This window comes from Rhinolophus hipposideros (genome assembly GCF_964194185.1).
Source record: "Rhinolophus hipposideros genome assembly, chromosome: X".
NCBI lineage: Eukaryota > Metazoa > Chordata > Mammalia > Chiroptera > Rhinolophidae > Rhinolophus > Rhinolophus hipposideros.
The window spans coordinates 15087493-15110356 of NC_138046.1; the positions used below are offsets into that span (position 1 = coordinate 15087493).

The 22864-nt window shown below is 37.0% G+C and overlaps 1 pseudogene across 1 annotated transcript; it reads left to right on the forward strand.

Moving 5' to 3' along the window:
* Positions 1-3945: 3945 nt before the first annotated feature.
* Positions 3946-8809, forward strand: LOC308494966 (hsc70-interacting protein-like; annotated as a pseudogene). Its single transcript has 2 exons — positions 3946-3976; positions 7643-8809. The product of its transcript is annotated as a hsc70-interacting protein-like (transcript).
* Positions 8810-22864: the final 14055 nt, after the last annotated feature.

Genomic DNA, 22864 nt, shown 5'->3' on the forward strand with positions numbered 1-22864 from the left:
GAACATTTTTGGAAACTGGAAAGGGTTATAAAGGTAAAAGCTATTAATACTATTAACCAAAGTATATTCATACGAATTATAATATAATCTTTTTCAGCTTGATATTTTTAATCCTTAAAATTATATCTTATATCCTCTTGCTCTCTGACTCACATGCATATAGTAAGCCAAAAAAGGTGTTCAACACCTATTCCTTGCAAGGTATTGCAAACAAAACTGAGATTAATCAGACAGAGACCCTGCCCTTGGGCAGCTCATAGGAAAACAACAGAGTGCAGTGAATGCCAACAGATCCAGTTTGAATTTAGATCCCATTAATTATTAGATGAATGACTTTGGATCATTAACGTCTAGGAATAATAATAATAATAGTTTCTTGCTCACAGAGTTATTGTGGAAATTAAATGAGATCACGGATATGAAGCACACCTTCTCCTGCACAATGAATGCTCAATAAATAATAAGAGCTATTTGGGTTGTTGTTGACCCTTTTACTCCTCCCATCCCTCTTCCTTCCCTTTTTTATGCAATGGGGGGGGGGGTGGACAGAGATGCTAGAGAAAGGAAAGTGGGGAGGGACCAGGGATCACCTTTCCAAGGAGGTGGTGTGTCAACATTGGGTAGAACTTGAACATACACATGTGAACATGCTAGGAAAGGACATTCCAGATGGAAGGAACATGGTGCAAAGTTGTCGAGAGTCACTAACTCAAATTTTGCTCAGAAATTCACTGTATGAGTTCCATCTGTAAAACAAACGTAGCATTTCAGTGGCAACAATTCTCCTGTATACTTTGGGGGAGAGGATATTTGCTGAAAATATTTCTCTTCTTTGACTGTAATTTGAGGAACTCAGGATAGCAGAACCAGTTATTTCAAGCAAAGAACTCCATTTCCACAGTCATCAATTCACTTTCTGGAGAAGAGAGGCTCCATATCTGCCAAGAATTGCGGTCAGAGAAAAGGAAATCATCAATCAGATTTTGCTGTCCTCTGCTTTCGGAAACAATGTATATAAGTAGTCAAACACCACTCACCGGTGCCGTTTTTGTGCCTTCAAACATTTTCTGGAATGAGGATTATATAATTGTATACTAAGTATCAGTGCTAAAGTGGAAGTTATCTACCTTCCACCTCTGTTCTAATCTTGAGGACACAAAAAGGGATTTTACCGTTGACATTACTATTTCTCTGAAGAATGAAATTCACTTGGACCTGAGGCCTTACCAACATCAAAAGAGTTTGGTCCAAATGGTGGCTTCAGTATGATCATAATATGCTTCATGTGTTTTCACCATCCTTCCTTCTGATTTTTCCCAATTGGTGAAATGAGATGTACATGCTCTTTCATAAATTCACGAGCTTCCTTTATAGTATATTCTATCAGCAGGCACTAGTGAAACTAATAGCTTCAAAGGTCTATAGCAGTGCACAAAGTATAACATAGAATACTTAATAATGGTGACACACTGCCCAGTCTTCAGAGTGCTTGCAAAATTGAGGCCAATGCATCTCTAAAATCAAAAGCATATTATGACACCGATACTCAAAATAATGCGTGCTATTTTTAAAATGGGGAAAGCATAAAAGTGCTGAGATAGGAAAAGTGTCCAATTAATTAGAAGATGAAACAAATATAGCCAACTACCAGGCTGGACCACAAATATACTTTCTTTCATCTGAAGTCACTCTTTTTCAGAGGAAAATATTTTCCTCCTCTGTTTCTCCCGCCACACTACACATTTTCGTTTTGATGGTTTCCGAGCACTCATTCACACTTAAAAAACAAACAAACAAACAAAAAACCACCTGAGGTATTTCAATGGTTATTCCCCATTGAGAATTGGAGTAAATTTCACATCTTAACCCTTGATGGAGATAAAGTAATTTTTTTCCTTTTTGTTGTTCCCTTATGGAAAATAAATTGCTGGGTTTATTAACTTTGAATGCAGTGTCTCTTTCTGGCCCAATAGATAATGCTTTGTCTGGTCCTAAGCCTACTTTCGACTGCTCAAATGCCTCAAATCTCTTCTGTAACTCTTGGTAGAGCTTTGCAGTACTGAGCTGAGCTCCACAATAAAAAGTGGATATTTTATAATTCGGGCTGTTTCACCATTTTAATGTAACCCTAAAACTATTACTTTTTAGACGTTCTATATCTTTGAATGGGCTTTGTCTTTTTACAGTTAAAATGTATTTTAAGTATGCAGAAGGGTACGGAGGGTAATATTACAAACACCCATTTAGCTATCACCCAAATATAAGGATTTTGCAGTGTTTGAGTCAGAACTTTTCTGTGAAAGTATAACATTGCAGAATAATTGTCTAATTATACTTATTGTGACTTTTCTATAGTAACTATTGTACTTTTTTCATATGAATATAATAGTTTATTAGTGATATTAATATTCGCATTGGACTTACAGGTGTCAGACATGTGCTAAGTATTTTACGTGTATTAACTCATATCTCCCCTATGAGGAAGATACTATTATACCCATTACACAAGTGTGGAATCTAAGTAAGACACAGAGAAAGCAAGTAACTTGAACCGAGTTTATATAACTAGTAAGTGGCAGAGTTAGGATTTGTACTGAGCTCTAAAGACTGGATTCTTAACCAGTATACATCACTGCCTCTCAGAATTAACTTACTTCTTCCTCTATCAGTCTATTGATGAATAGATTTTTTCTGTTTTCTCATTATTATAAAAATCCTTGTATATGTGTCTGTGTGCACATGTTATATGTTCTTGTATTAGTCTGCTAGGGTTGCCATAACAAAACACCACAGACTGGGTGGCTTAAAGAACAGAAGTTTATTTCCTCACAGTTCTGGAGGCTGAAAATCTAAGATCAAGTTGTCGACAGGTATGGTTTCTCCTGAGGCCTCTCTACTTGGTTTGTAAATGGCTGCCTTCCTACTGTGTCCTCACATGGACTTTTCTCTGTGTACATGAATCCCTGGTGTCTTTCTGGATGTCCAAAGTTCCTCCTCTTATAAAAACAATAGGTCAGATAAGATTCAGACCCACCCTAATGGTCTCATTTGAACAGAATTAGCTCTTTAAAGATCCTGTCTCCAAAGACAGTCACCTTCTGAAGTTATGGAGGTTAGGACTTCAACATATGAATTTTGGGGGAACACAATTCACCACATAAGAGTCATGATACCTGTTTGTGGGTTTCTTGTTGTTTGTTTGTTTGTTTGTTTGTTTGTTTGTTTAAGGAATGTACCAGGAATTGGAATTGCTGATGTTAGGGAATATACAAGGTCAGACACTTAAGTTCGGGACATGTTGCAACGATGTTGCTAACCATTTTTTATATCAGAGGGATTATTCATTATGAATATGTACCAACTGAACAAACAGTGAACCAAATTTACTGTTTGGAAGTGCTGAAAGGGCTGCATGAAAAAGTGAGACGGCCTGAACTTTTCACCAACAATTCATGGCTCTTGCATCACGACAATGCACCAGCTCCCACGGCACTGTCTGTGAGGGAGTTTTTAGCCAGGAAACACATAACTGTATTGGAACACCCTCCCTACTCACCTGATCTGGCCCCCAATGACTTCTTTCTTTACCCAAAGATAAAGGAAATATTGAAAGGAAGACATTTTGATGACATTCAGGACATCAAGGGTCATACGATGACAGCTCTGATGGCCATTCCAGAAAAAGAGTTCCAAAATTGCTTTGAAGGGTGGACTAGACGCTGGTGTCGGTGCATAGCTTCCCAGGGGGAGTACTTCAAAGGTGACCATAGTGATATTTAGCAATGAGGTATGTAGCACTTTTTCTGGGATGAGTTCGCAAACTTAATTGTCAGCCCTCATGTGTATTTATTAGATAAATTGCTCTTCAGATTGGTTCTACCAATTTATATGCCCACCAGCAGTGTAAAGGAGTCTGTTTTGTCCATTTCTGTTCCAAAACTTGGCATGGCGTTGTCATACTTTGCCACATTGATGAGTATGAGATACATCGTTTCTTAATTTTGCAGTTCCCTGTATGCTAATAAATTTGAGCCTATTTTCTAGGTCACTGGCCTTTCATGTTTCTTTTCCTGTGAATTACCAGTTTTTAGACTTTAGGTGTACTTCTATTAGTCTATTTGACTTTTGCGTATTTCTTCATATTAGTTATTTGTATGTTATGGCTGTTAATTAGTTTCAGTTACATGCATTGCAAATATCGTCTCCAAGTCAGTTATTATGGTTGTGCTAAGTTATGATATCTTTTGTCTTACAGAAAATTTCAATTTTGATACCAAATTATTAGTCTTTTCATTTTGATCTGTAACTTTTCTATCTTGTTTACAAATCTTTTTTTCAGATGTAATTAAGATATTCTCTTACAGTTTCTTCTACATTTCTTAAAATATATTTTTTTCTTTTCTTGTGTAGAATGGAGAGGTTATGGTGTTATTTTCAAAGTCTCAGTTTAGTTTTTACATTGATTGTAAATTGTTTCAGCGTAATTTGTTTTAAAATCCATCTTTTCACAACTAGTTTCCAGTGCCACTTCTGCCATATACCAAACAGTCTTATGATACCTAACAACCTTTGTACATATGTTATGTGTTAGTCATTGTATTTGCATTATATCATATAATCCTCACAACACTTGCATGAAAAAGGTATTATTTCCATTCTACAAAGAAACTGATGTAAAGAAAGGTGAAACACTTTCTCCACTGTCACAGACCCAGTAAGTGAAGGAGCCAGGATTTGAACCCAAGCAGTTTGATTACCACTGTTCAATAAACACTTCTTTTACATATACATGAAAGTTTTTGAAGTTTTCATTCTTTCAGTTGGTTAATTTGACTATCCATGTGACAAATCACACATTCTAAATGTTTTCTGCTCTTTAATGCCTTCATATTTGGTACGGCAAGATTCCCCATCTCATAGACTGTCTTCACAATTATATCAATTATTCTAAGTACTTTCGTTGTATTTTTAAACTCAGCTTCTTAAGTTCCATTGAATACTGTCTGGAATTTTGTTGCAAGAAATTATTCTCCAGATCATTTTTGAGGGACTTAACATCAATATGATACTGTGACATTTTATGCACAAATTGCTAAAATCCTAATGTTTGTGGTCAATTTTTTAGGGTGCCTTTTTTCCCCCTAAAACTATGTTTTAAAGCAGTTTTGGGTTTACAAGACAATGAGATGGAGGTACAGAGATTTCCCATCTACCTCTTGCCCCCCTACACATAGCCTCCCCTATTATCATTACTCACAAGAATGGTACTTTTTAATTATACTTCTTTCTTTTTTTCTTTTTCTTTTTTTTTTTTTTTTAACAAGGTCGAACCTATATTGATACCTCACAATCACTTAAAGACCATAGTTTACCTTAGGGTTCACTCTACTCTGTGGGGTTTGGCAGATCAAAATTTATGTCATTCCATAAAGTTGTGTGGTTTTCTCCATTAAGTTATCACATGTATTTTCTATATTTAATCCTAAGGAGTGTATTTTTTTGTTATTGTTTCTACTGTGAATGGACAATTTGTAATGATAATTTCTAATTGGTAGTTGAGGTATATGAAAATACATTAATTACATCATTATTTTCTTGCATATAGCGAATGTACTTGATTTGTTAATGATTTAATAGTTTGTATAGATGTATTCTTGGGTTTTCTTACGTAGAAAATCAAGACATCCATAAAGTACTACCATTTTCTTACATCCTTTACAATCCTTATATCCTATTTATTTTTCATGTCTTATTTCATGGACTAGCAAGTCCAGTATTGTAATGAATTGTAGCAATGATAAATAGCATTCTTGATCTTTACTTGTAAATGACAGCTTTTAAAGAGATAATACTAAATATGATCATTGTTATAGGTTTCTAATCGACACCCATTATGAATTTAGAAAGAAATGCTCTCATATTCCTAGTTCTCTAATAGCTTTATCATAAATGGCCATTGGATTTTGAATTATAGTAATTGATTTCCTAATATGAAACCATCCTCATGATGCTTGGTTAGACATTGCTTTTATATGATGCATCATTTATCTTATGTGTTGATGGATTCAATTTTATCAATATTTTATTGAAGTTTATTATATGTATTCTAATTAACGAGATAAGCCTATAATTTTTATTTATGGCACTGTCCCTGTCAAGTGTTGATGTCAAGGTTATTACAGTCTCATAATGAAGAGGACAGATTTTCTTCTATTTTGCTTCTCTGGAAGAGTTTTGTTAGATATGAATTGTCTGTTTCTTGAACATTGGTAAAAACAGAACTTTAAAACTCCTTGGGTCTCATACTTCTTTTGCATAGAGGTGTGAAACTGGTCAGTGAAGTATTTTAACTACAGATTAAACATATAATTTATTGATATATATTTTCTAGAATGTCCTCTATATGGAACTTCTCAAACCGACTGATGATTTTTATAGTATTCTCATGATAGTATTTCTAGTATATTTGTATTTGTTTCTAGTAATTTTAAACGTTTATTTTCACTTTATATTTTGTATAAAAATCTTGTCAGAAGTTATTTTTAATTTTTTAAAAATGTTATTAAGTGTTGAGTTTGTTATTTTCTCTATTGTTTATAATTTTATTTATTAATTCTTGTTATGTATAAATATTTTTCCCCTTTACTTTGTTTCTATTTAGTTTGTGATTATTGTTCTAACTTTTTGAGAGAAGCATTTTTCACAATAGTTTTCAATTTTTCTTCTTTAACATAAACATTTCACTAAATGAAACGCACTGCATCCCACACATTTTAATATGTAGTGATTTCATCACTTAGTCCTAAGTATTTTATAATTACCATTTTTCCTGCTATCTTTTTATCATTCACATCCAATATTATCATTGTAATAAAAAGAAAAACTGTACTGTATGTGGTGTAAATTCTCTGGAAAATATTGACCATTCTGTGAGGCCTGGTATGTGCTCCGTGTGTTCCAATGTCCAGATACGCCTAAGAAGAAGTAGCATTCTTTATTTGGTTAGGGATAAGTCAGTCTCTCTCTCTCTGTCTCTCTCTCTCTGTCTCTCTCTCTCTGTCTCTCTGTCTCTCTCTCCCTTCCTTCCCCTGACAATATTTCCTTCCCTCCTTCCTTCTCCCTCTCTCTCTCTGTTTCTCTCCTTCACTAGCAACATTGCTGAAGTGCATGACTACGAATTTATAAAAGCTAATTTTTCTCCTGCTGTTTTACATATTTTCCTACCTCGCAAATTTCTTATAATCTCCAATTGTGCAGTGAAGTACAAATCATCAAACTATCATTGTTTGCATTGCCATGAAAACCTCAGTGAGGTTGTGTGGTTATAAAAATCTCTTTTCTCTAGATTGGTATGAAAATAGGTTTCTAGATTCTTAGAATGCTTGTTAATTATCACTTTTACTAAATTATTTGGGCAGTAAATTACACCACTTATTTCTCGTCGGGGTGGGATGGGGAAGTTATGTGACACATACAAGAAATTAAAACCTACTTTACTTGAAATGCCAGTATTTTATTAGTCTGCTAAATCAGTTTTTTAAAAAAAACAACAAATTTCAACTCCCTGTCCCACACAACCTGGTGCCAGACTCTGTTAGGTCCAGATTAAAACTCTCAACCAACTGCACCATCCTTCTCTCAGGTCATGCCAAGCTAGTGCCCAGGGCCTGCACAGCCTCAGTCGCACCTACCGCCTGCTGCCACTTCCCCACCACGAAGCCTCACAGAGTGAGTGAGCTCTGGGCCTTCGTGAAAATGTGTAAGCAGGATCCAAGCATTCTGCACACTGAGGAAATGCGCTTCCTGAGGGAGTGGGTGGAGAGCTTGGGGGGTAAAATGCCACCTGCTACTCATAAAACAGAAGAAGATATCAAAGAACAAACAGTAAGACAAAAGAGGAAAACAGAGAGACAGTCGAACCGTCAATGGAGAAAAGTGATCTAGAAATTGACATTGAAGATGTGATTGAACCAGACACTGATGCCTCTCAAGAAACGGGAGATGAAAATGTAGAGATAACCGAGGAGATAATAGATCAGGCAAATGATAAAGAAGTGGCTGTCCCTGATGCTGTAAATGATAGTGAACTACAGAAAGTCATTGGCTTGTTCACAGATGCCATCAAGCTGAATCCTCGCTTGGCCATTCTGTCTGCCAAGAGAGCCAGTGTCTTCATCAAATTACAGGAGCCAACTGCTGCCATCCAAGCCTGTGACAGAGCTATTGAAATAATTCCTGATTCAGCTCAGCCCTGCAAATGGCAAGGGAAAGCACACGGACTTCTGGGCCATTGGGAAGAAGCAGCCTATGACCTTGCCCTTGCGTGTAAATTGAATTACGGTGAAGATGCCAGTGCGATGCTGAAAGAAGTTCAACCTGGGGCCCAGAAAATTGCATAACATCTGAGAAAGTATGAGTGGAAACGTGAACAGCGAGAGATCAAAGAAAGAATGGGAAGGGTTAAGAAGGCTCGGGAAGAACCTGAGAGATCCCAGAGGGAGGAAAAAGCCAGAGGACAATCAGGTGCTCAGTCCGGCTCTTTTCCAAGTGGCTTTCCTGGAGGAATGCCTGCTAATATTCCTGGAGAAATGCCTGGAATGGGAGGGAGCATGACTGGAACGGCAGGAGTGCCTGGGCTCAGTGAAAGTCTTAGAGATCGTGAGGTTCTTGCAATCATGCTGGATCTAGAGTTATGGTGGCCTTCCAGGATGTGGCCCAGATTCTGGCAAATAGGTCAAAATATCAGAGCAACCCACAGGTTATGAATCTCATCAGTAAATTGTCTGCCAAATTTGAAGGTCAAGCATAATGCCCTTCTGACAAAGTCCTTGCTGAAGGAAAAGCAACGTAGATCACCCAGTGGATGTCGCTATAACACAAACCAGCGTACCTCTGACCTTCTCATAAAGAAAGCTGGAATTCTTTGTAGAGAATCCCTACTCCTCTGGCCCAAATGCAGTTGTAGCATTTTACAGTGATTTGTGATCAGCATATTTGTCAGATAACATTTTCCTACTGGGAATTACAATCTTTAAACCCTTTTAAAAATCTTATATTAAAAGGGTGTCTTAAACCGTACATTTTTCTTTACTAATCATGCTGGTGTTTTCCTTTGAATTAATTGGGAAAAGAAAATACTTCAGTATGGAAGATGTATTGCTTGGTTTGAGTGAAATAAAGATTTATTCACGGGAGGCAAATATAATATTTAAATACATAAAATTTGAGTTGACTATATGGTTACTGAGGCATTTTGATTTGTCTTTTTAAATGCTTTATTTTTTTATTTTGTTAAATTGAGTGTGGGGTGACAATGCTTAGTAAAGTTACATAGGTTTCAGATGTACAATTTTGTAATACCTCATCTGTATATCACATTGTGTGCTCACCACCCAGAGTCAGTTCTCCTTCCATCACCATATATTTGATCCCCCTTACCCTCATCTCCCACCCCCCACCCCCCTTACCCTCTGGTAACCACTAAACTATTGTCTGTGTCTATGAAGTTTTGTTTGTTTGTTTGCCTTGTTCCTTTGTTGTCTTCAGTTTTATATCCCACATATGAGTGAGCTCACATGGTTTTCGACTGACTTATTTCTGTCTGACTTATTTTACTTAGCATGAAAATCTCAAGGTCCAGCAGCAATCTCCTACATTTTATATAACACATACCCTTATGCAGATGAATTTAAATCTTACACTGTGGTAAAGTGATGATTTTTATAATGCTGCAGTTAAGTTGGATTACTTCGCTTTGTTCTTGTCTGATATGTAAATAAATGTTTCATATTATTTCCACATACAAAAAAAATACCTCCCAAGCAATTCATTATCTCGCAGGTGGAAATATGATGGTACACAAATGATTTTAATAAGGTAAGAATAAGCAAAATGACATAAGGACAGGAACTAGGCCTGACATGTTCACTCCTATATCCCTTTGCCTAATGTAGTGCCCGCCGCATAACAACGGCTCAGTGAATATCTATTTAATGAATGGATGGACTTCAGAGAGCATCTGTACTGCCTGTAATTATATGCAAAATTTTGTGTATAGATGACCTCAGGAACCTTACATTACAATAGTGGAGATGATCATTAAACACATAATCACATACCCTCGTGGAATATGTTATTTCATATTGTATAAAGGAGTCGGTGTTATGCTAACCTGAGCGTGGGTACCCCCCTAGGCCATCACATATAGACAATTCTGTTCAATAGTTCTCCACGCATGTACAACCCCCAATAGAAAGTGGAGTTCTGGGGCACCATATGTTCAAATGGAGACAGGAAGGGGAAAATCCTCTGACTAAGGTATAACTCACAAAACCCATTTATTTTCACAGAGGTACACTGAAATATCACTACAAGGTCATTTGAATCTTTGGTCCCATTCCCTGAAGTCTAAAGCCTTCAGCCAGTCTGTAGGATAAAAAAGTCACTGTGGCATCATCACCTTTTCCTTACTCTGTTAGGGCTTTATTTTATTTGTCTATCTATCTATCTATCTATCTATCTATCTATCTATCTATCTATCTATCATCTATCTATCTATCTATCTATCTATCTATCTATCTATCTATCTATCATCTATCTCATTCCTCTCTATCTGTGTTACTTGTGGATTTCCTTTTTGTTGGTACTCAGTTATATATCTAAACTTATGTTTGATTATATTATTCCTAGGATCCTGATAATTTTGGAAGGACAAGGAAGCCTTTCTTCCCATGGTCAGTCTGCTATATCCAGGCATATTCTTTGGTTACAGTTATTAATTCACTCAGTCATTCTCTCATACCTCAAAACTGTTTGTTTAATGGTTTTTCTATGCTCAGGAATATATTGGAGGCTCTAGGATAAAGAAAAAGACAAAAATAATAAACCTTTGATTTCTAAGAGCTAACAATCCAGTTGATAAGGTACATAAACATACAAATGCCAAAAATATGTTAATGCAATATATACTAATTGCCTTTGTGAACTGAAGCACAGGAAGAAATACAGAAAAAAATAGTCTATCGAAAAAGTTTAAAAATGAATGGCCAGCCTGCCAAAAGAGGCCTTTTGAAGCTCAGACAGCAGAGGCATATTTGGAAAATGGAATAAATGTGTGATTTGGAAGGTTATGGAAAACTGTCAATGCTCTCTCAGACGTTATACCATATTGCTACAGCAGCAATACATTATTATTGATTTCACATGATACTGTCAAGTTTTACTAACATTACAACATGGGATTGATCGGAATTGAGATACCTGAATAAAATTCAAGCTGTTATTGTGGGTTAGCCATTTTTTGAAGAGCATAAGCATTTTTAAAATAAAGTTTCTTCAAAAATATATGTGGGCTTCCAAAAATGTCAGCAACCCCCCAAATTTAAAGGTTAAAGTTCATAGAAATACTGTATTTCATTTATAGTCAAAAATACCAGGATGATACTTGAGAAATATGAAATTCATCTCCAAAGTTTGGGAACATTGTTTAAACAATACCTCCCCTTGCCTGACTTCGTCTTAGGATGACCAACTGAGGCAATGAAAGTCTTGAGCACTTTGTAGATGCATTTGCTCAGGAAGTGTACAGTTGGACAGAGCAAACTTGCAAGAACCAGAGTGAACAAGTGACTCATTTTAACACGTTTTCCTCTAGCTTTAAAAAATATATTTTAGATATATTGAAAGCAGTTCTAAAGCTCTGAGAAGAAAATTCAGAATATATACACTTGGGGGAAAATAGCCTATTTTCACTTCAGAGAAGTATGACAGTGACCAAGGCAAAACAAAAATAACTCTGAGCTAGGCTTTAAGCAGGTCTGAACAAATATAGGGTGTATCCCACTACTTCCTTACATTTTTTTCTCATCCACACTCAACTTCCGCCGCCCATTTTGTACCAGGTCAACCATTCTGCCCTTCTTTCATAGTACTAGAGTTGCACGTGAGTGGAAGTGAATAGCATGCCACTTCTAGGACTAGACATTAAAACGCTGCGTATGATTTGTTTTTACGCTTGTCTCTCTCCCTACGAGCTAGAACACAGACACAGCTGCGACGCAACTTCAACTATACCGATGAGGATAATACCCAGGGATAACGGTGGGGAACTAAGAAAGTACTCAAATTCTTTTTTTTTTAATTAATTAGATTTATTGGGGTGACAATTGTTAGTAAAAGAAAGTACTCAAATTCTTTAATGACCAAATGGAGCAGAGTAGCCTACCTATCCATTCGACTCTTTACATTCTGTTTACTAAGGAAAAAATAAACATTTTTGGGGTCTTTAAAAACACTTTCACTGCAATGTTCGACTATAGTCTAACAATATTTTCATGCCTCTGACTGCGGCATTCAACTTTACTCCATGAGCTCAGTGTTCCAGAAAGGAAGTTGAGGAAAGCAGATGTACATTTTTCTATATTTTTGTGTTTTTTCAAGAATTAATAACAATAGGAAATTTTTATACTTTGAAGTAATCATTTTAATAAAACGCGGCACCTTAACTCTATTTACTTAAAAATATAAATACTGTAATTATTTTTTGTGGATTTTTGACACATTTTGAAGAAAAAACTTGAAACCAATTAATGCAGTGAAAGGGTTAAGCTACTGTAAAGTTAGATCTCTCTGTCACAGATTCTTAGCTCCATTTAAAAATGGGGAACTGAGGCAAGAGTGGTAGCTTTTTAATGACAAAACTGTGCCCCAAAATTAAAAACCAATTGTGTGACTCAGAGCTCTGTCCTTAGGTAAAAATGTTATTCTGTGTAAAATGTTTTGCACACAATTACAGGTTTATCATAAAATTCTGGGTGGTCTGAGACAGGCAATGCTGGACAAAACGCCACCTCTAACATTCACCAAATATGTGGTTCATATTGCCCCTCTCATATAAAGTTTACAAACATGTCATCTACCATTGAAAACTATTATTCCATTAAATGACATTGTAATTTCCAGACACAATAATTCTTCTCCAGCTTAGATACCTAAATCCTTCCAGTGCAGGAATATGAGCTTAAAGATCTTTGGATCGTATAGGAAATAGTCAGCCAAAAGCACAGTGGTCATGGGTATAACAGTGAAAGTCATTTTCTTTCTGTTCAGTAGAATCAGTATATATGTGAATAAAAAAAGATAAGCCCTCCTTACATAACAAAATGATAATAATGACATCAAATTTCTTTTTATCATCACTTACTTCCCAAACACTGAGCCATGCCTTTTCCTATGAAGTTTAAAGAAATGAATTCCATTTGGTTTATTGTCTACTATTAGGGATACAAAGAGGCATTATACCCTGTTTGCTTCCCCATTCAGAGAATGCAATGTCTTTCCTGTTTTGCAATTTGGAGTTGACTCTTGCCTTCTGGGATCATCGTGACTTTCAGAGATACAGAGTAACTTAGATTAGCCTGCAAAAGAAAGACACAAACAAAAACAAAAGAACCTTGCGTGGTTTTGTTTAAGTGATATGTCATCTTGAGTAACTATTAAACTTCCTAACTATTTTGAAAAGTTTTTAATCTTCACTCCAATCATGATTATTTCCTACTAAAAAGCATATCAACAGCTTGTGTTAGAAAATGCTCCATCTTTCCTGAAAGACACATGAGTGCAATTTTAAGATTCTGGTTTACTTGTCCTCAACATTTAAAAAAAAAAAAAAATTTTTAATTGGGGAATATTGGAAGATATCCTTGGAAGGTGTTAATTACTGTTTCTCCAGGGCCTATCAGTTCCAAGTCATTGCCCTTCAGTCTAGTGGTGGAGGGCAAAGCTCACTGGCCCATATGGGAATCGAACCAGCAACCCTGTTGTTCAGAGCTCCCGCTCTAATTAACTGAGCCATCTGGCTGCCCAACTTTTTTTTTTTTTTTTTTTTAAAGATTTTATTGGGGAAGGGGAACAGGACTTTATTGGGGAACAGTGTGTACTTCCAGGACTTTTTTCCAAGTTAAGTTGTTGTCCTTTCAATCTTAGTTGTGGAGGGTGCCGTTCAGCTTCAAGTTGTTGTCCTTTCAGTCTTAGTTGTGGAGGGCACAGCTCAGCTCCAGGTCCAGTTGCCGTTGCTAGTCGCAGGGGGCACAGCCCACCATCCCTTGCGGGAGTCGAACCGGCAACCTTGTGGTTGAGAGGACGCGCTCCAACCAACTGAGCCATCCGGGAGCTCAGCGGCAGCTCAGCTCAAGGTGCTGTGTTCAATCTTACTTGCCCGAACCGGCAGCCTTGGGAGTTAGGAGCATGGAGCTCTAACCGCCTGAGCCACCCAGCCGGCCCCTGTCCTCAACTTTTTGTTTATCTCCCAAGTTAGCATTGCAAAATACCCCATCCCTTCTCTACCATCTTTTTAAATTTCAAACTTCACGCCTTCTTTTGATAAAGATCTTCAGTCAAGAGGCTTTGAAATTTGTGCTACTGGATTTTTACCATCTTCACGCACATTTAACTCATGTGGCAGTGTGAATCCACTGATTAATGATATACATTTTTCATATAACATAATCTCAATTTCAATGCATGTTCAACATTAAAAATAGCATTCTGTTTCAAATAGCAGTCTGTTTCAACAAATGAAGAAAAAACTCGCCATGCTGGGTTAATTAAAAATGGTATAAATACATTATGGATATGGATAATTGAAAGGATTTAAAGGGCGATGGTGACATACCTGATTTGAGCTCTAAACTTAACTTTGGAAAATAACTTTTACATCAGCTGAGACTGTTGTGCTGTAAGCAATTTCCTCATGGCTTGTTTTAAAGTTTATAGAAGTACATCAAAGAAAACTGAATGGATAAATAGATAAAAAAGATGATACACACACACACACACACACACAAATACACAAATAGAGGCATATTATTCAGCCATGACTAAGAAGAAACTCCTGCCATTTGCAATAACATGGATGAATCTTGAAGGCATTATGCCAAGTGAAATAAGTCAGACAGAGAAAGACACTGTATGATCTCACTTATACACGGAATCCAAAAAAGCGGAATCTATAGAAACAGAGATCAAAGTGGTGGTTGCTTTGGGGTTGGGGAAGTGGGGGAAATAGGGAGATGTTGGTCAAAGGGTAAAAACTTCCAGTTATCAGATTAATAAGTTATGGGGATCTGATATAGAGCACGGTGATTCCAGTTAATAATACTGTATTATATTCTTAAAAGTCGCTAAGAGAGTAGAACAGAGATTAAATGTTCTCATCACAAAAGAAATGGTAATTGTGTGAGTGATAAATGTGTTAGCTAAAGTTATTGCGCTAATCATTTTGCAATATATATGTGTACCAAATAATCATGTTCTACGCTTTTAAACTTATACAATTTATGTCAATTACATCTCAATAAAGCTGGATATAAACAAGCAAAGAAATAAACAAGGCTTTCTCATAGGGGAGGCTATGCAATACAGATGTCAAGGGCACGACCCAGAATCAGCTAAAAACTAAGTTTAAAAGCCTATTTCCCTACTTAATAACTCAGTGATTTTGGAAAATGCACTTTACTGATCCTCGGTGTCTTATTGGTAAAATGGGAATATTAATAGTACCTGCCTCAGTGGATCAGCTTGAAAATTAATGTAGATAACGTAGCTAAGTGATTAGCATTATGACTGGTAGATAGGGATTTAGCAGACATTGGCCAAAATTAATTTTTCAATGAATCACAGTTGATAAGTTATCATTGTACATACCTATTTCTTATTTATATCTTATTGTACAGTTTAGCTTTGCATTCTACACTTATTACACTCCCCTTGCCCTTACCTCTAGGGGATACAGCAAATGTTCTTAAGGCAACACTAATATCCTCTTGAATCTACAGGTCTCGTCACGGTACCCCGTATCACGTAGTTTATCAGTTTAGTTCCATTTAATTTTTACCATATCAGGATTTACAAGGTGGTGTATTCCTTTCACTGTTATTTTTGAAGCTATTCTGCATTCTCCCTGCTTTCCGAATTTTCCGAGGTTATACCAGAATTCCAGTCTAATGTTCAACTAATACACTAATAGTAATGAAGAAGTATGGAAACTCTAGGAATTATCCACTTTCAAGAAAATATTGAAGAATTTGCTACACCAAAAAGAGGGAGTAAAAGAAGAAAGCAGACAAATTACTGCATATTAGGTCCCCATGAAAAAATAGTTTGAGGTGAACTTTGGCGTGCAGCGTATTTATTCAGGAATGCCATTGAGATCAAACCTGTAGAAGGGAGGAAAAGGATGCATTGTGCTGAAAGAGAAGTTGAGTTGCAATGCAGACCCAAAGAAAACCTTGATTGACACCATTGCAAGACGGGGAGTTAGACTGGCCATTCAGAATTGTCTCAAATTGAGCCAAGATGGCAGGCCTTTTAGCTCTTGGATCAATCATAGTCGGTTTTGATTTGCCCCGGGAAGGGATTTGGCCTTAGACGAGGTAACCTGAAGCTGAGGCCATCCTGAAGAACTGATAGGGGGAAGGCTGTCCGCAGACTGGACTTGTAGCAGTTGAGGAGCAAATCCTTCATTGAAAGGGAATCTGAGTCGTGCATCAAACGTCCACTACACAAAGGCTCTGGGAAACAGGGACAACAGTACTTATAAGACAGGTAAAAGATAATCCCTGGAATGATAACAAAGGGAGCTATCAGGATGAAAGCTGCAGTCCTAGAGAGCAAATGTTGCAGATTAGAACTGAATGACCAAAGGCCCCAAGAAGGATATCTCTAAGGGGGAACAGAAATAAAATAATATTAGGCTGGTGCAAAAATAATTGTGGTTTGAAAGGTTAAAAATAATTGCAAAAACCGCAATTAGCTATGCACCCACCTAACAGATTACTTGACATGTTTAAATGTATTGTAAGGAGAGTTTATCATCGTAATTAAGAGTGTGGTAATGAGTTCATGATATACGATATATAAAATATGGTATATAAAATACAATATACATAGGAAGGCTTTTCAATACACAACACATAGATACCTTTCCCATTCTTTGTGTTTCATTTTTTTTCAACTGTTCAATCTCTCCCAAGGTTTCCTTATCCTCTTGCCCTCTTTTTCCAGAAACTCTCACTCTCCTTGGATCATCTCCTCACATGTCTCTCCCCTCTCTGGCCAGGCTAGTTTCGGGCCATTCCACATTCCTGATAATTTTATCTTTCTCCTCTAGGAAGTTCCAAGCAGTGTGAGTTTATCGCTTTCCTTGGTGTTTTACATAACACCTCTCTACATACTACCTTGTTTGTCTCACCAAAAGCTTGGAAACCCAAAGTCCAAAAAATCCCTCTGGATGTGTAAGTGGAAGCAGTGCTTATCTTTCAGTGGGGGTATTTGTAAGGCTTCCGGCAAAATAATGGGTCTAGTCAGGCGGGTTGAGAAAAGTGAGTGCTTTATTCTGTGCTCCCGGGCGAGGTTCACCAGTCCCCAGACAGGGGCCGGCGAAGTCGCACCCAGGGTAGAGGGTGGGAGGTATATATGCAATTTTGGGGGAGGGGGTTGCCTGAGTGAGGTGGCAGATGAGCAGGCCCCCCTAGCAGCAGATTGGAGTTGCTTATCGCACCAGCGGTCTGCTGCCTTTTCTGGGAAATGCCAGGGACCCCAGTCTCTGTCAGGCGAGGAGAGGTCTAATTTAGCAAAGGGGAATGACTTGGCTCCTGGGGAGGGGTCTAATTTGGCAGAGGGGTATGACTTGGCTTCCGGCCACTTTGACCATGCCCGCAGCTGACCTAACAGTATTTGAACCAGCTTTGGTTTTCTTCTTTATGTTTTCTCATATTTTATGCATTTCCTATAACGGACAAGTTTTTCTTTCATAATCAAATAAAATTCACTTAAAATTAAATCCAACTTAGCTAACAACACTTTCCAGTGCCCCTAGACCTGGTAATTTTGAACTTGTGATAGACTACATGCAACCTTGATTGTCTTCTGTCTTGATACTTACTTAGTGTCTTTTCCCAGACAGTAGTAGCATTTCAGTTCCTTTTCAGATATATATGGACTAAAGAGATATTCTTATCCACTTTTCCAAAGTCATTGGTGCTTCAGTCATGTTGTACTGGGCAAAACTCTGAGGTGTCCCTCATGATCTCTACCCCTTGGTGCTACTCCTAGGATTATGTTACAGAACATGGCAAAAGAGATTTTGCCAATATTATTAAGGTTATTCATCAGTGGACCTTAAGCTGTGGAGATTATCCAGATGGGCCTAATTAATGAGACGCATCCTTTGATAGCATAAGAAAGATTGAACAGGAAGTAGATTCTCCATCGCTGACCCTTAGATGGAGGGGCCAATGGGTGGTAAGGATCTAAGAATGGCGTCTAGGAGCTCCGACTACTCCATAGTTCTGTAACAGCCAGCAAGGAAACAGAAACTCAGACCAACTGCTGAGGGAACTGAATTCTGCTAAAAACGTGAATGATAGTGGAAGCAGATTCTTCCCCAGGGCCTCCAAATAAGCAATCAGCCCAGCAAGTATGTTGAAGTAAAGCAGAGAGTCTATTCTGGATTCTGTCCATATTTCTAACCTATAGAACCATGAAGTAATAAATGTTTGTTGTTTTAAGCTGGTAAATTTGTGCTAATTTGTAAGACTAAAATAGGAAACTAATAGACATGCCTGTTTCTATACTTTTCTATAGCTAAGGACATGTCCTCAGCACACCCTTCTTAAAAGGAAATGGACAGGCTCTATTGTGTCAATATCTGGGGTGATATAAGATAAAGAACGTGCATAGTGCAATAAATATTTCTAGGTTCCTAATAGAAAATTGGAATGCAAATGTTCTGTTGTCCACCTATTATCAAACAGCGATGGTTTCTGTAAAAGTTCCATCAACATATGAAAAGAATGTGTATTCTCTAACTATGTGGTATGAAATATACACACAGTTAATTATTAATAATACTAATCCTTTTTTTAAAATCTCCACCTGTCTATGTTCTAAAGGGATTTATTAAAGTCGTCTAATTATCATTATGTGTATTTCTGCTTGGATTGCTGGTACTTTTTGCATTGTGTATTTTAATACTGTGTTGGGGCTAAGACAGGAAAAAATGAAATGAATATGATTACGCACTTCTTCACTAGGAATCAGGGAAATATAAATTAAAACAAAGCAACTAACAAGATTTTTTTAAAGAGACAAAATATATTAATTGATGGGGGTGAGTGGTGACGAAATAGGGATTTTTACGCACCACTTTTAGAACTATTTATTAACAGCAGTACTATTGGAAAATATCCAAGAAGTGTTTATTACAATAAATGCTCATAAATAACATTTGGTCTGATAATTCCACCCTAGGTGATCTAGTGATAGAAACAAAAGTATAAATATGTTTATAGCTACATTGTTTGGTGATACCAAAAAAGAAAAATAATACCCTGGAAATAGCCTCAATGACTATCAATAGTGCAATGGTTGAATAAAAGATGGTACTTCTATAAAGTGGGTTAATATGGCGCTATTAAAAAAGAATACACACACACACACACATCAGTAGTGCCAAAAAATTGTATACACATGGCTTTTCTTCATCTTTTGTTAATGGTATATATTGAGTATTACAATGTTAATACAGTTTTTTCCTTTCTTAAAATGTGTATGCATTTTTTGGCAGTGTGTGTGTGTGTGTGTGTGTGTGTATACAGAATGATTTTTATATTAGGTGGAAAGAGCAAGGTAAGATTTTGTGAGTGTGTAGTGAGTGGGTATATGTCTTTATATACATACACTACACACACACATATACACACCCTACTCATCCCCCATATGTTTACTCAGACAGTAAACATGAAAAGTGATACAGCATAGAGGTTAAGAGAAAAGTTAGATCTGGGTTCCTATTCCAGTTTTGACATTTGATAATAGCGTGATCTTGGGCAAAAGACTTTTTTACCATTGGTTTCCTGACTGTCAAATATGGATACCTACTTCACAGAACTCTTTGGAATTATAAACAAGATAAGTTCAGGACTAAGAGGTGGCTATTAATATTCCTGAGCTTCCCTTTGTGGATGACAAGGAAAATAAGCACTAGAGTGATCATATCCGATAACTCATTTACCTTCATTTATTCATCCTTTCATCAGATATTTCTCGCAGACATTTAATGAGTGAAAAGCAATGGAATGGTGGTAACGAGAGCCCAGAACCAGCGAGTATCCATTCCCCACACCCAGCACAGACTTTTGACCCTCCATAGTGGCTACATATTCAGCAAACTGTGTGTTGGTCTCCCCAGCAATTTACTCTGTCCCAGGGACTGTGATGTGGGTGCAAAACTAAGGACCATGCAGCCCCATCTTTGAGAAACTCACAGTTCGTCAGGGGAAGACATGCATGTGAACAAATAAGCCTGACAGAGTGAGAACTGTTTGAACAGGAGCACAATTCAATAGGAGCTCAAAGGGCAGAGTGATTACTAACTTGGGGAGAAAGGGTACTAATGAAGTCTTCAAGAAGAATTTATGTTTCAAAAGGATTCTGGAAAAGATAAAAGGAGAGAAGGAAATTCCAGGGAGCAGGGGTGACATATGAGTACAGGAACAGAGAAAAAATTCAAGGGGAGATATTCTTAATAGTTGAGTTGGCTTCGAACAGCAGACTAAACTCTCCTGAACACATCTGAAAATCAGAAGCAAGAAATAAAGTCCTTTAAATGGACAACATGGATATCGTGCACTTTACTAACAGAAGATCTTACCTCAAATTTTATTCAGAGTTGGCTTCAATGTCTACCTATCCTCTTTCCTGATTTCTCTTCTCTCTCTTATTACATCTATCAACTTTAATCATCTACTCACTCTTCACAGAAACTTAGAAGGAGAAAACTAGATGGGGAAAGCCGGCACAAGAAACAGTTGGTCATTGAGGGGGAAGTTCAAACAAGCTATTGAGAATAGATAGAGTTAAAAATCTTGAGATGGGGAGATTATCTTGGATTATCCAGATGGGCCCAATCCTTAGAAGAGGGAAGCAAAGACGTCAGTTGGAGAAAGAGAGGTGATGGAAGCAGAGGTCTATATTTGAAGATAACTGTGCTGCTGGATTTGAGGACGTGGGAAGAGGAGCCAGAGCCATCCTCTAGTGTGAGCAGTTTCTAGAAGCTGGAAAGGGCAAGGAGACAGATTCTCCAAAAAGCAAGGCCCGCGGATATCTTGATTTGAACCCAGTGAAACCTGTGTTGGATTTCTGGCCTACAGAACAGGAAATTAATAGATTTTTAGTGATTAAACCTCCAGGTTTGTGGTGATTTGTTACAAAAACAATAGGAAACTAGTGCTACTGACAATGACCCTGAGGAACCAGAAAAATTTTAATTGTGTTAAGTATACGTTTTTTCCCAGAGAAGGCAGAACTGTTACATAGCAATTTCAATGTGGGTGGAAACTATGAAGAAAAAAATTCTGAACTTTGCAAAATTCAAATATTCAGCCATTTTTTACAAAATCAATGTACAAAAGTCCATTGCATTCCTATATACTAACAATGAAATCTCAGAAAAAGAAATACAAAAAAAAATTCCTTTTGCAATTGCAGCAAAAAGAATAAAATACCTAGGAATAAATTTAACCAAGGATGTGAAAGACCTATATGCTGAAAACTATCAGACATTTTTGAAAGAAATTCAAGAAGAAACAAAGACATGGAAAGACATTCCATGCTCATGGATTGGAAGAATCAACATAGTTAAAATGGCCATATTACCCAAAGCAATATACAGATTTAATGCAATCGCCATCAAAATCCCAATGGCATTTTTTAAAGAAGTAGAACAAAAAATCATCAGATTTGTTTGGAACCACAAAAGACCCCAAATAGCCAAAGCAATCTTAAGGAAAAAAGAACAATACTGGAGGTATCACACTCCCTGATTTTTGCTTGTACTACAGGGCTACAATAATCAAAACAGCATGGTATTGGCAGAAAAACAGACACACAGACCAATGGAATGGAATTGAGAACCCAGAAATAAAACTACATAAATGTGGACAGATAATTTTTGACAAAGAAGCAAAAAACATACAATGGAGAAAAGACAGCCTCTTCAATAAATAGTGCTGGCAGAATTGGAAAGCCACAAGCAAAAGAATGAAACTGGACTGCTATCTGTCACCACGTACCAAAATTAATTCAAAATGGATCAAAGACTTAAGCATAAGACCTGACACAATAAACTGCATAGAAGAAAACATAGGTACTAAACTTATGGATCTTGGGTTCAAAGAGCATTTTATGAATTTGACTCCAAAGGCAATGGAAGTAAAAGCTAAAATAAATTAAAGGGACCATATCAAACTTAAAAGCTTGTGCACAACAAAAGAAACCATCGACAAAATAAAGAGGCAACCAACTGAATGGAAAAAGATTTTTGCAAACAGTACCTCCGATAAAGGGCTAATATCCAAAATATACAAGGAACTCATGCAACTCAACAACAGAAAGACAAACAACCCAATTGAAAAGTGGGCAGAGGACCTGAAGAGACATTTCTCCAAAGAGGACATACAAATGGCAAATAGACATATGAAAAAATGCTCAACATCACTAATCATCAGAGAAATGCAAATAAAAACCACAATGAGATATCACCTCACCCCAGTCAGAATGGCTATCATCAACAAGACAAATAGTAACAAGAGTTGGAGAGGCTGTGGTAAAAAAGGAACCCTCATACACTGTTGGTGGGAATGCAGACTGGTGCTCCCGCTATGGAAGGCAGTGTGGAGGTTCCTCAAAAAATTACAAATAGAATTACTATATGACCCGGCAATCCCGTTTCTGGATATCTACCCAAAAAATCTGAAAACATTTATGTATAAAGACAAGTGTGCTCCAATGTTCATTGCAGTTTTAT